This window comes from Cyprinus carpio, chromosome B21, assembly GCF_018340385.1.
Source record: "Cyprinus carpio isolate SPL01 chromosome B21, ASM1834038v1, whole genome shotgun sequence".
Taxonomy (NCBI): domain Eukaryota; kingdom Metazoa; phylum Chordata; class Actinopteri; order Cypriniformes; family Cyprinidae; genus Cyprinus; species Cyprinus carpio.
The window spans coordinates 1,244,465-1,254,169 of NC_056617.1; positions in this window are offsets into that span (position 1 = coordinate 1,244,465).

Sequence of the window (9,705 nt, forward strand, 5' to 3'; positions counted from 1 at the left end):
ACACACACTCTCTCTCTCTCTCACACACACACACTCTCTCGCTCACACACACACACAAAAAAAAAGTGTTCTGGTGTGAATCAGGAGAGAAATCTGCACAGATCAAGCAGCGTTCATCTTTTCTTAACAGCTTCACTGAAAACTAATATGTGATATTCTGGATTCTGATGTGAGAGGCACAACAGGAGATTGCACTTTTTCACTGGAAACAAACGGAGAAGTGTTATCTTATTTGGATTATAGACTCTATGTATTGAGTTAAAAACGTGGCTTAATTGCTGTGATGTGTGTTCATCTTTTGTCAGTTCTCCAGATGTTCATCTGGGAGCCAATCCCCGGCGTGCTGTGGAGAATACTGAACAGGTGGATTATTGTCTGATGTTTTTCAGATCCGGGGGCTGTTTGGACTGGACTCATTCTGACGGCAAACCCATTGCACGGAAACAGAGACATCCATAGATCGGATGAGAAACCACTGAACTAACTGCAGGTTATGCGTCTATCCGAACGTCTTGAACTTTCAAACGGCTGACCCACGTGACGACCTGACGTGACGTCAGCGTCTTGAAATTTGCAGCTTTTTTAACCATACAAGTATACAAGCTGATGTGTAAAGGCTATTAATGGACACTGATAGGCAATACATATAGCCTAAATATTGTACCCCAAAAACAACTTTCCTGAATCCTGTGGTTGTGGGGCTATGTGTTTTACTTTCAAAGAGCAGAAATACTACCTATAGTCTATAGGCTACAGACATTCAATAGTCTTGACCAGTATAATCATTTTAACTAGTTTTTATTGTTAATTTTTATTGCCCAATGTACAATGTTCCCACAGTCCATAAAAAACACTCAAAATAAATGTAGTCTATTATTTTATTTTTTACTTTTTGATCCAGAAGGTTTTCATATTAGATTTATATATTTGGACTGAATGATCTAATGAATGCTCTGCAGTGTTTATGATATTGAGCTGTGTATGATCTGAAAGCATTGTTTGATTTTGAGCACAGATAAAATGGTTTTGAGTAAATTTCTTTATTTTGAAAAGCGTCAGATGGTCTCTGAATGTAGTTTGAAGATTTGGTTTTGTATTTAAATTTTTGAGAAAGTGGGTGATGGTTCCAAGAAATGTATTTTAGCAATTCAGGAAAACTGTCCTATAGATTAAAAACATGCATTGTTTTTTATACATAATATCAAACAAATAAAGTAGGCCTAATAAAAAGTAAATCTAATCAAGCATGGTTTTTTGTTTCAAGAACTTAGAGATCTCAACACTTACTCAATCCTAAAAAAATTACTAAATTATCATAATCTTTTACATCATAATCATATAAATGTTAAAGTGGAATCTTAAAAACATATGTATATTTAGACAAGATCAGCTGAATATATCTTATTTTGTAATTAAGGTTCGTTGATTTTTATGTCTGCAACTTATAAACAATGAGCCAAAAAAAATGTAATGATCATTTAAATAAAATCTTTTTTTTTTCTTTTTTTTTTTAAAAATATTCCTTTAACAAAGAAATACAACATACAGCACTGCAATGAAAACATTAATAATAATAATAAAAAAAGAAAAGAAGACAACAGCCTCCTCAAATAGGAAAAAACTGTACATAGTACTTAAGAAACTTCTTGTTCTTACTATCATCAATGGGTTTAAGAGATTTAATAACAAGGGAAATCTCAGCAATAAAGGCCTCAAGTCTAGGCAAAGTCTTGAGAAATTTGTTTTTGTGAATAAAAAATTTACAATGCAACACAAAGAAATTAACAACACTATCAATAGCACAGTCACTCCCAGAAAAATAGAGGAATATATCCTTCAATGAAAAGTTTAAATCACATTTGACAAAATGAAAAAGATAAAGACCCAAGCTCTGCCAAAGAGGCTTAACCTGATTACAGTGGTAGAATAAATGAAACAAAGTTTCTTTCTCAACTTTACAGAATACACAAAGGTCAGAGATATCAACAAAAGAGGAAATTTGTGAGTTAGTTGGGTAAACATTATGAAGAATCTTAAAGTGTACCTCTCTTATTTTATTGGACATACAATATTTCTCAGGGAGTAACCACGCTTTCTTCCAGTGAATACAGTCAAAAAATTATTCCATAAAAATTTACATCGAGGGGGATGTGTAAACAGTGTAATGTAACAATAACTTTATAAGTTTTACTATTACATTTTTTATCAAGAATACTAACTCCATCCAATAAAAGTTTGGGCAAAATAGTTTTTCTCTCATTAAAGAAAAGGTGTGTTTTAAATAAATGCACATAACTTGGAGACAAAGCTTTGATGACAGAATTGAAAGTTCTAGCAGGCAGAGGAAAATTATACAAAGTCATAAATTCTTCATATTCCAATATGCTGCCATCATTTCTAAATAAATCCAAAACAAAAACAATACCTCTATCATACCACTTAGCCATAAAAACTGATTTGTTTCGGATTAAAATGTTCAAATTATTACACAGAATTTTCTTTATGGGGGAGAAAAATTGTGCACATAACACAGTTTCCAAGCAAGTAAAACTTGTTGGTGAAATATTTAAATAAAATAATATGTAACACGTTCCTACATGTGCTTAAGTGTTGTTAACGCGTTCCCATGGCGACCGGTCGGAAGCGCGAGTAACTGATCGTCTTCCCAACGTGTTGTTTACGTGTGAAGACACGTTGTAAACACGTTTTTTTTATATACCTTAGTTTAACTTCTTATTCTTCGGTTGTATCCTCTAACTAGTCCACATTTGATTACTGCAATCAATGACTGATTTAGAAAGTGATTTAGAAAGTTATGTATGGTGCATTATTAAAGTTAAATATAGCAGAGGCTAAATATTATTGACAAACCTGACATGCTTAAACGGTTATTTTGGAATAGCACGATATTCCACATAATTTTTCTCCATCTCCCATTAAATCGGGAATAGATCTTATTGAATAGAAATACGCTGTAGCGTATTCAAATGCAGCAAAAACTGCAATCAGTATCCCATCTGCTTTACCTAAATATAAAAAATAATAGGAAATGAACATAGAACATAGAAACGAAGCGGCAAAAATGAATGCAAAATAATAATCCTACACACACACACACACACACACACACACACACACAGACACACACACACACACACACACACACACACACACACGCACGCACACACACAATTTAACAGTATGGGATTTTTTATGAAGGGTTTAAGCTGGTCCAAACTTTGCAGCTGGGGATCTTAACAACTTGAACAAGGAATATTAGGAATAATCGTATCAGGTAATGACGAATAATTGCGCCAAACAAGTAACAAAACTTACCCTGATGAACTGGATTGGTTCATTTTGATTGGATTTTTGTTGGCGAAATTAAAATCTATGTAGTCAGTGAGCACCCTGGAATCCAAAGCTCTCACGAGAGCACAAGTTGCGAGTTGTTCTGGTGTCGAGTATAATCCATTGACAGCATAGGCGTTGTTAGTTGTTCTGGTGTGGAGCCAATAATGATTTTTTGTCTGAGCTATGAATAAAATATAAAAAATTAAATAATTAACAATTTTCTCATTTTATTTGTATTATTTTATTATTTTAGTGGTTAGAATAAGTACGTTTTGGGTTAAATGAATTATTTAAGTCCCATATCCTCCCGAGTCCCGGATGGTTCTTAACTTGAGAGGACATGAGAGGACTCTCTTTTCGTTATTTTCCAGCTTTAGCAAGTTAACAAATATTCGTTGTTTTCTTTATAAACTCGCTAATAAAAATGTGGTGGACTGAGTCATTTCTGGCTGAATTGGACAGGCGATTTGAAGCGATGGCCTTGAGTGTGGCGCGTGATTCAGTATTTAGTTAAAGCACATACACAAGGCTTATTCACCCTTGGCTAGTGACAGCTGAAGTGGATCTTGTGAAATGTGCGATCGCATCGTCGATTACTCTTTAGAAACTTAAAGATGACTGTGCATACATGAGCGCTCAGACTGACCTAAGATTTGCCCCGCAAACATTTCAGCAATTATAGGCCCGTCTGTCCCGCATTTCTGTCGACTGAACCAGCCATGCCATTAATTATGAATTTATCAGTCTTTTGCATGCCAAAGTAAGTTTCTTCATATACATATTACGCCAAATAGAAGCAGAAAACCGTGCTATATTTCATCATGAGATCGGGTTAGCCCGCAACAATTAATTTGTTGGCTATTTTACAAATTGTAATACAAATAATTCATGACAATATTTAAAATTCAAGCTGCCCATAAAATTTATAGTGAAAAGTACTTTAAAAGCATCTGGAATGCAAAAAAGCATTTGCTGAATGGATAATATTTTTTTTTTTTAAATAGGATAAAATAAAAAATAAATAAAAAAAAACTCTGTGCGTACCCTCGGGAAAAAAATGTTTTATTTATTTATTTATTTATTTATTATGTATTTTACTGTCGAATATATATTATATAAATATATGAAATATAGAACAAATTAAAAAAAAAAGTGTTCGTGGCTCGTCTGCCAGTGGGTGCAAATACAAGCAGAAAAGTGAAACTCCGCCTATGATTGACAGTCGTGTACAATCCTGGTACAATCCCTATGGTATAATCAGACGGGCTCTGGTATAATGCTCATTAAATATGCCCCTCTATCTGAGCTGCACCAATCACATCGGGTTATCCGATATAGGCGGGCCAGAGTCTATTTTACGGAGTTTTTTTTTTTTTTTTTTTTTTTTTAAATAACAAAACAAGAATACAGAGACATTTGAATCCAACACAAACACAAATAACAAACTTCTACATTCTATATCACAAATCAATCATGTTTCTATTACATTCAGTATCCTTTTCAGCATAGTACATGTCTTTAGAGCTTTTCGATTGTTCCGGTATTGAAGTTATGTCATAAAAATCTTCAGATCAGTGGGAAATACCATTTGGTACAATCGATATACACTTTGGTTTATGTATATGGTATTTTCCAAATAGTTTAAGAAATGTAATTTATATTATCCATTTCCAATAAGCCAGAATCACAATCCATAAACAAGACCATTACATCAGTTATTGTTACAAACTTATAAAATAACTCAAAAAGAAACCAAGAACTTGGGACCAAAATAATTTAGTATACTTGCAACTGAAAAATAAGTGTACAATTGTTTCATTTTCTTCTTCACAGAAACTGCATAATGGCGAGAACCCTTCTTTAAACTTAGGCTACTAATAAAGTCATTACATGGATAGTATCTGTTTATTATTTTAAAGTGAGTTTCTTTGACTTTATTAGGAATTACATATATATCGGACCACAAATTCTTAAAGACACTAAAGTGGTAATAATGTTTCCATTTCCCCATTGCCTTGGGGGGAAGAACTTTTTTCATTAGTTAAAATTCTTCTGATAAATATATTATTTCTTTTTTTTATCCTTAATGGAAAGGCCCTCAATAGTCAGATTGGAAAGAGAACCAATTATAGGATTATACATCTTTTCATTTTTTTATAAGATAAAGTAATTTCGGGGAGATACAATGAATAAGTTTAAGAAAATCTTTTGAAGACAAATTTTTCCCAAGATAATTAACAAATTCATTGTAATTATATAGGTCAGCTGACTGATTTATCAAATCTGTAACAAAAATCGTTTTTTTGATGATTGAAAAATCGTCAATTGTTCCAAAAAATGGTCTTGTTTTTTAATAATATATATTGGTTATTCCAATACAAGAATAGGGAGAGAAATTGTGTTTGTAAAATATTTTCCATGCATTCAAAGCTTGTTTGTGAAAGTTAGACCACTTTGTTTAGGAGTTTTGTACATTTAAAATCACAAGCAAGTAGAAAGTTAAGACCACCACATTCTTTGAAGATTAAATTGTGAATTAATTTTTTTTTTTTTTACGGAGCTGTCAACACAGACCAAAAAAGATGTCTGCATACTTCCGAGTCAATACACAAGTATTATTCTTAATCACTGTTATATTATCAGGTGAAAAACATTGACATTTCATTTCATTTCATTTCATTTCATTTCATTTTATTTATTCTCTTTTCATGGTAATGCAACACAAAATGCCACAACAACAATCCAACAAACACAACAAAAATACATTCCATGACAAGAAGAACAGGAGTAGGATGAAGAAAAAAAAATCTTATAAACTCCTACCCCATTCTTATATTAAGAAAGTTACAAATTAGATTGCCTCACCGACATGAATAAAATAAATAAATAAATAACAAAGCCAAATTTAAAAAAAAATAGCCTTGACCAGATGTAGTCTACTTTCAATTTTAACAATTTTCCTTTATTATTATTATTATTATTATTATTATTATTATTATTTTATTATTGCACATAAAGGTAAGTTAGTGGACTTATACTCATCAAATTAAATCAGATAACTCAATCAGTTAAGCATAAAAGGTTCATGGCTCTAGACTACATGACTTTACAAACATTTCACATATTAAATAAATATAATTCAGTTTCTATTTCAATTTGCCTTGCTGTTTCTATGTAGTAGCCTATATCTATTTTCACACAATTAAATGCTCTCTTCAACCTGTTAAATGTTTTAATCAGGCTAGTTAAATTAACATTTGACTTCTAACAGAGGTTGGACCTGTCCCACCACTCAATATTGGAAGAATATTAAAATGGCTTTTGTAATTTTGCTCTTTTGTATTTGTAGTAAATAAAAATGACCAAATACATTGTGAATAATTTGTGTTCATTTAACAGCTCCGGTCCTTATATATCTCTACCCTTCCATCTGGCATCCTCCCATTAATCCAGGCATCCAGTATCTGGTTCATTTTCGGAAGGTGCGATGATGGGATTATGTGTGTCATCGATGCATCCAACCACACTGGAAATCATGAAGCAAATTATAATTATTACTTTCAGAGGTCACAAAAAGATGGTATCAAGTGAACATCATTTATCAGATATCCTAATTTAAACCGATTTCTCAACCACTGACCTGCACTCTGTGAATCTCCTCTTTGATGGATCTCACTGGTTTGTGTTCAGGAAACAACACAAAAACTCTCCAAAAGAGCGTGAGAGCAATTGCACACTTTCCTTCCTGCTCTGATACAGTTGCCTTACTAATGTGCTCTGCATCTCCGATGTTACATTTAAAAAAAAATGTGCAATAAATGAATGTAGGCCTACTTTTAAGAAAAATGATTTTCTTACTTAGTCTTTTATCCATTCAAAATATCTAAACATTCTTAAATCAAGATGCATTTACTACATAAGAAAACGCCCCTTTATGCCCCTTTAGCACTTTATTTAATAATATGTTTACAAAATGAGAACACAAGAGATATTGAAAATGCATGTTAGAAACAGTGTTTACTGTTTACATGACCTCTCTCTATGACAGAATTTATATATCAGAGTTCATCAGAGTAAAAAAAAAAACATCAACATCTTATGTTAGAGGAACTCACTGTCTTGTAGCCCAAGAGTCAGCAAAGTAAATTTCAGAATGAAGATGAAATCATGGTAAAAATGAACAAAGTAGCCTAGGCAATAGATTATATTGGATAATATTAACTGTGTCTTTCTCAAGGTGTTATTACCATGAAAAGTCAATGGCCAACTAATGACAACATGGTCCATGGCATTGAAGACTTTGAAATTATAAACCCTTTATCTTATAACTTTTAACTCTTACTTGTAAAACAACATATCAGACAATATACAATTAATCAGTTTGACAAATAAAAAAATAAAAAAGGAAACATACAACAACATCAATTAAAAGCCTACCACTGTAGCCTATACAGTTACAATAGGTGAGTCTGGTGTTTGAAACATTAGAGTCATGAAATACACAGAAAGTTATGATATAGCCTACAGGTGGTAATTTGGTCAGTTCATCACTTAGCCTACAATAGGCTTATTCAGGGAAGTGCAGGAAATGGTTGAGTATTATTTTAGGTATAACATCTGTAGGAATATTTAGTGCCTATCATGTCCATTTATAGCCTTTGCACATCAGCTTGTATACTTGTATGGTTAAAAAGCTGCAAATTTCAAGACGCTGACGTCATGTCAGGTCGTCACGTGGGTCAGCCGTTTGAAAGTTCAAACGTTCGGATAGACGTTCGGGTCTGCGTGTTCCGTCACTCCCGTTTTTTTAACAATGTCCTGAATATTTTTGGTCCATTCATACAAACACTGATCATGATCTTCTGCGCATCTTTAATGAAGCAGAATTAATGCGCCATTCATCTGGAATCGTCATTATTAATCCGCTCAGTGATCAAGACACAGATCTGACTCATTATCAGCTCACACTCTTCTTGTTATTTACATGAACCTGATTTTATAATAATACGACTGAATAATACTAAATTACATCAACAAAATACCTCGGTCCGTTAATGAAGAGCAATTAGCTAGTTAGTGCACCAGCTGACAATTTGTACTACACACACACACTCTCTCTCAAACTCTCTCTCTAACACACACACACACACACACACACACACAACACTCACGCTCAAACACATTCTCAAACTCACTCATACACACACACACATGCTCTCAAACTCACTCTCTCTCTCACTCACACACACACACACTTAAACTCTCTCTCTCTCACACACACACACACACACACACACACACATACATTCTCAAACTCACTCATTCACACACACACACACACACACACACACACACACACACACACACACACACACACGCTCTCAAACTCTCTCTCTCTCTCACTCACACACACACTTAAACTCTCTCTCTATCTCTCTCTCTCACACACACACACACACAGAGGATGTGTAGTGTCTGATTTCACCCTGATCTGGAGTTACACACACACACACACACACACACACACACACACTCACTCTCTCTCTCTCTCTCTCTCTCTTACACACACACACACACACACACACAGAGGATGTGTAGTGTCTGATTTCACCCTGATCTGGAGTCACACACACACTCATAACTGCAGTGACGGACATCAGCAGGTGATTCAGTGAACATGTGAGAATCACACAAACCCTGAGCTGCATCTGCTTTTCGCTCAACCATAGATTTATAGACTTTCACAGGTTTTGATTGATTTTCTTGGTTTTCTTTCCCCCCGTCCTCTTAAAAATCACTATCAGTTTGTAAAAATAAATACTGAAGTATAAAAGCTTTTGAAGATCAAATGGATCTTGTGTGAAAAGCTTCTGTGACCCACACTGACCTATCTCACGTTTTCATTTATAATTCTCTTTGTTAATTGTTGTTCTAGCTTTAAATACTTCCTCTGTTGGTACGTCATTTGATTCAGTTTAAGTGTTGTCTTGAGTGGATTAATAAAACAGATTTAAGCAGTTGTGTTGTTACGTCTTTAAAACCATCAGAGGGAAGGTCGTAACATAAAGTGGGGGCTCGTCCGGGATGTGAACCCAGGGCTTCTATAAACATTTTAGAACTCAGAATAACTAGAAGAAAAAAATAGAAAATGATTTTTCTTACATTTTTACACTTTCCATAACCACGTTAAGCCTAAAAATCTCACATAAGAATCTCTTGCTGGTATTTAAAAGAATTTAAAAAGATGTAAAGGTAAGAAACAGCCACAGAATGTTAAACTGCTGCAACACAACACCTGAAAGCAGAATTTAGGAACGGGTGAATATCTGACTTGCAGCCCGTTGTAAACTT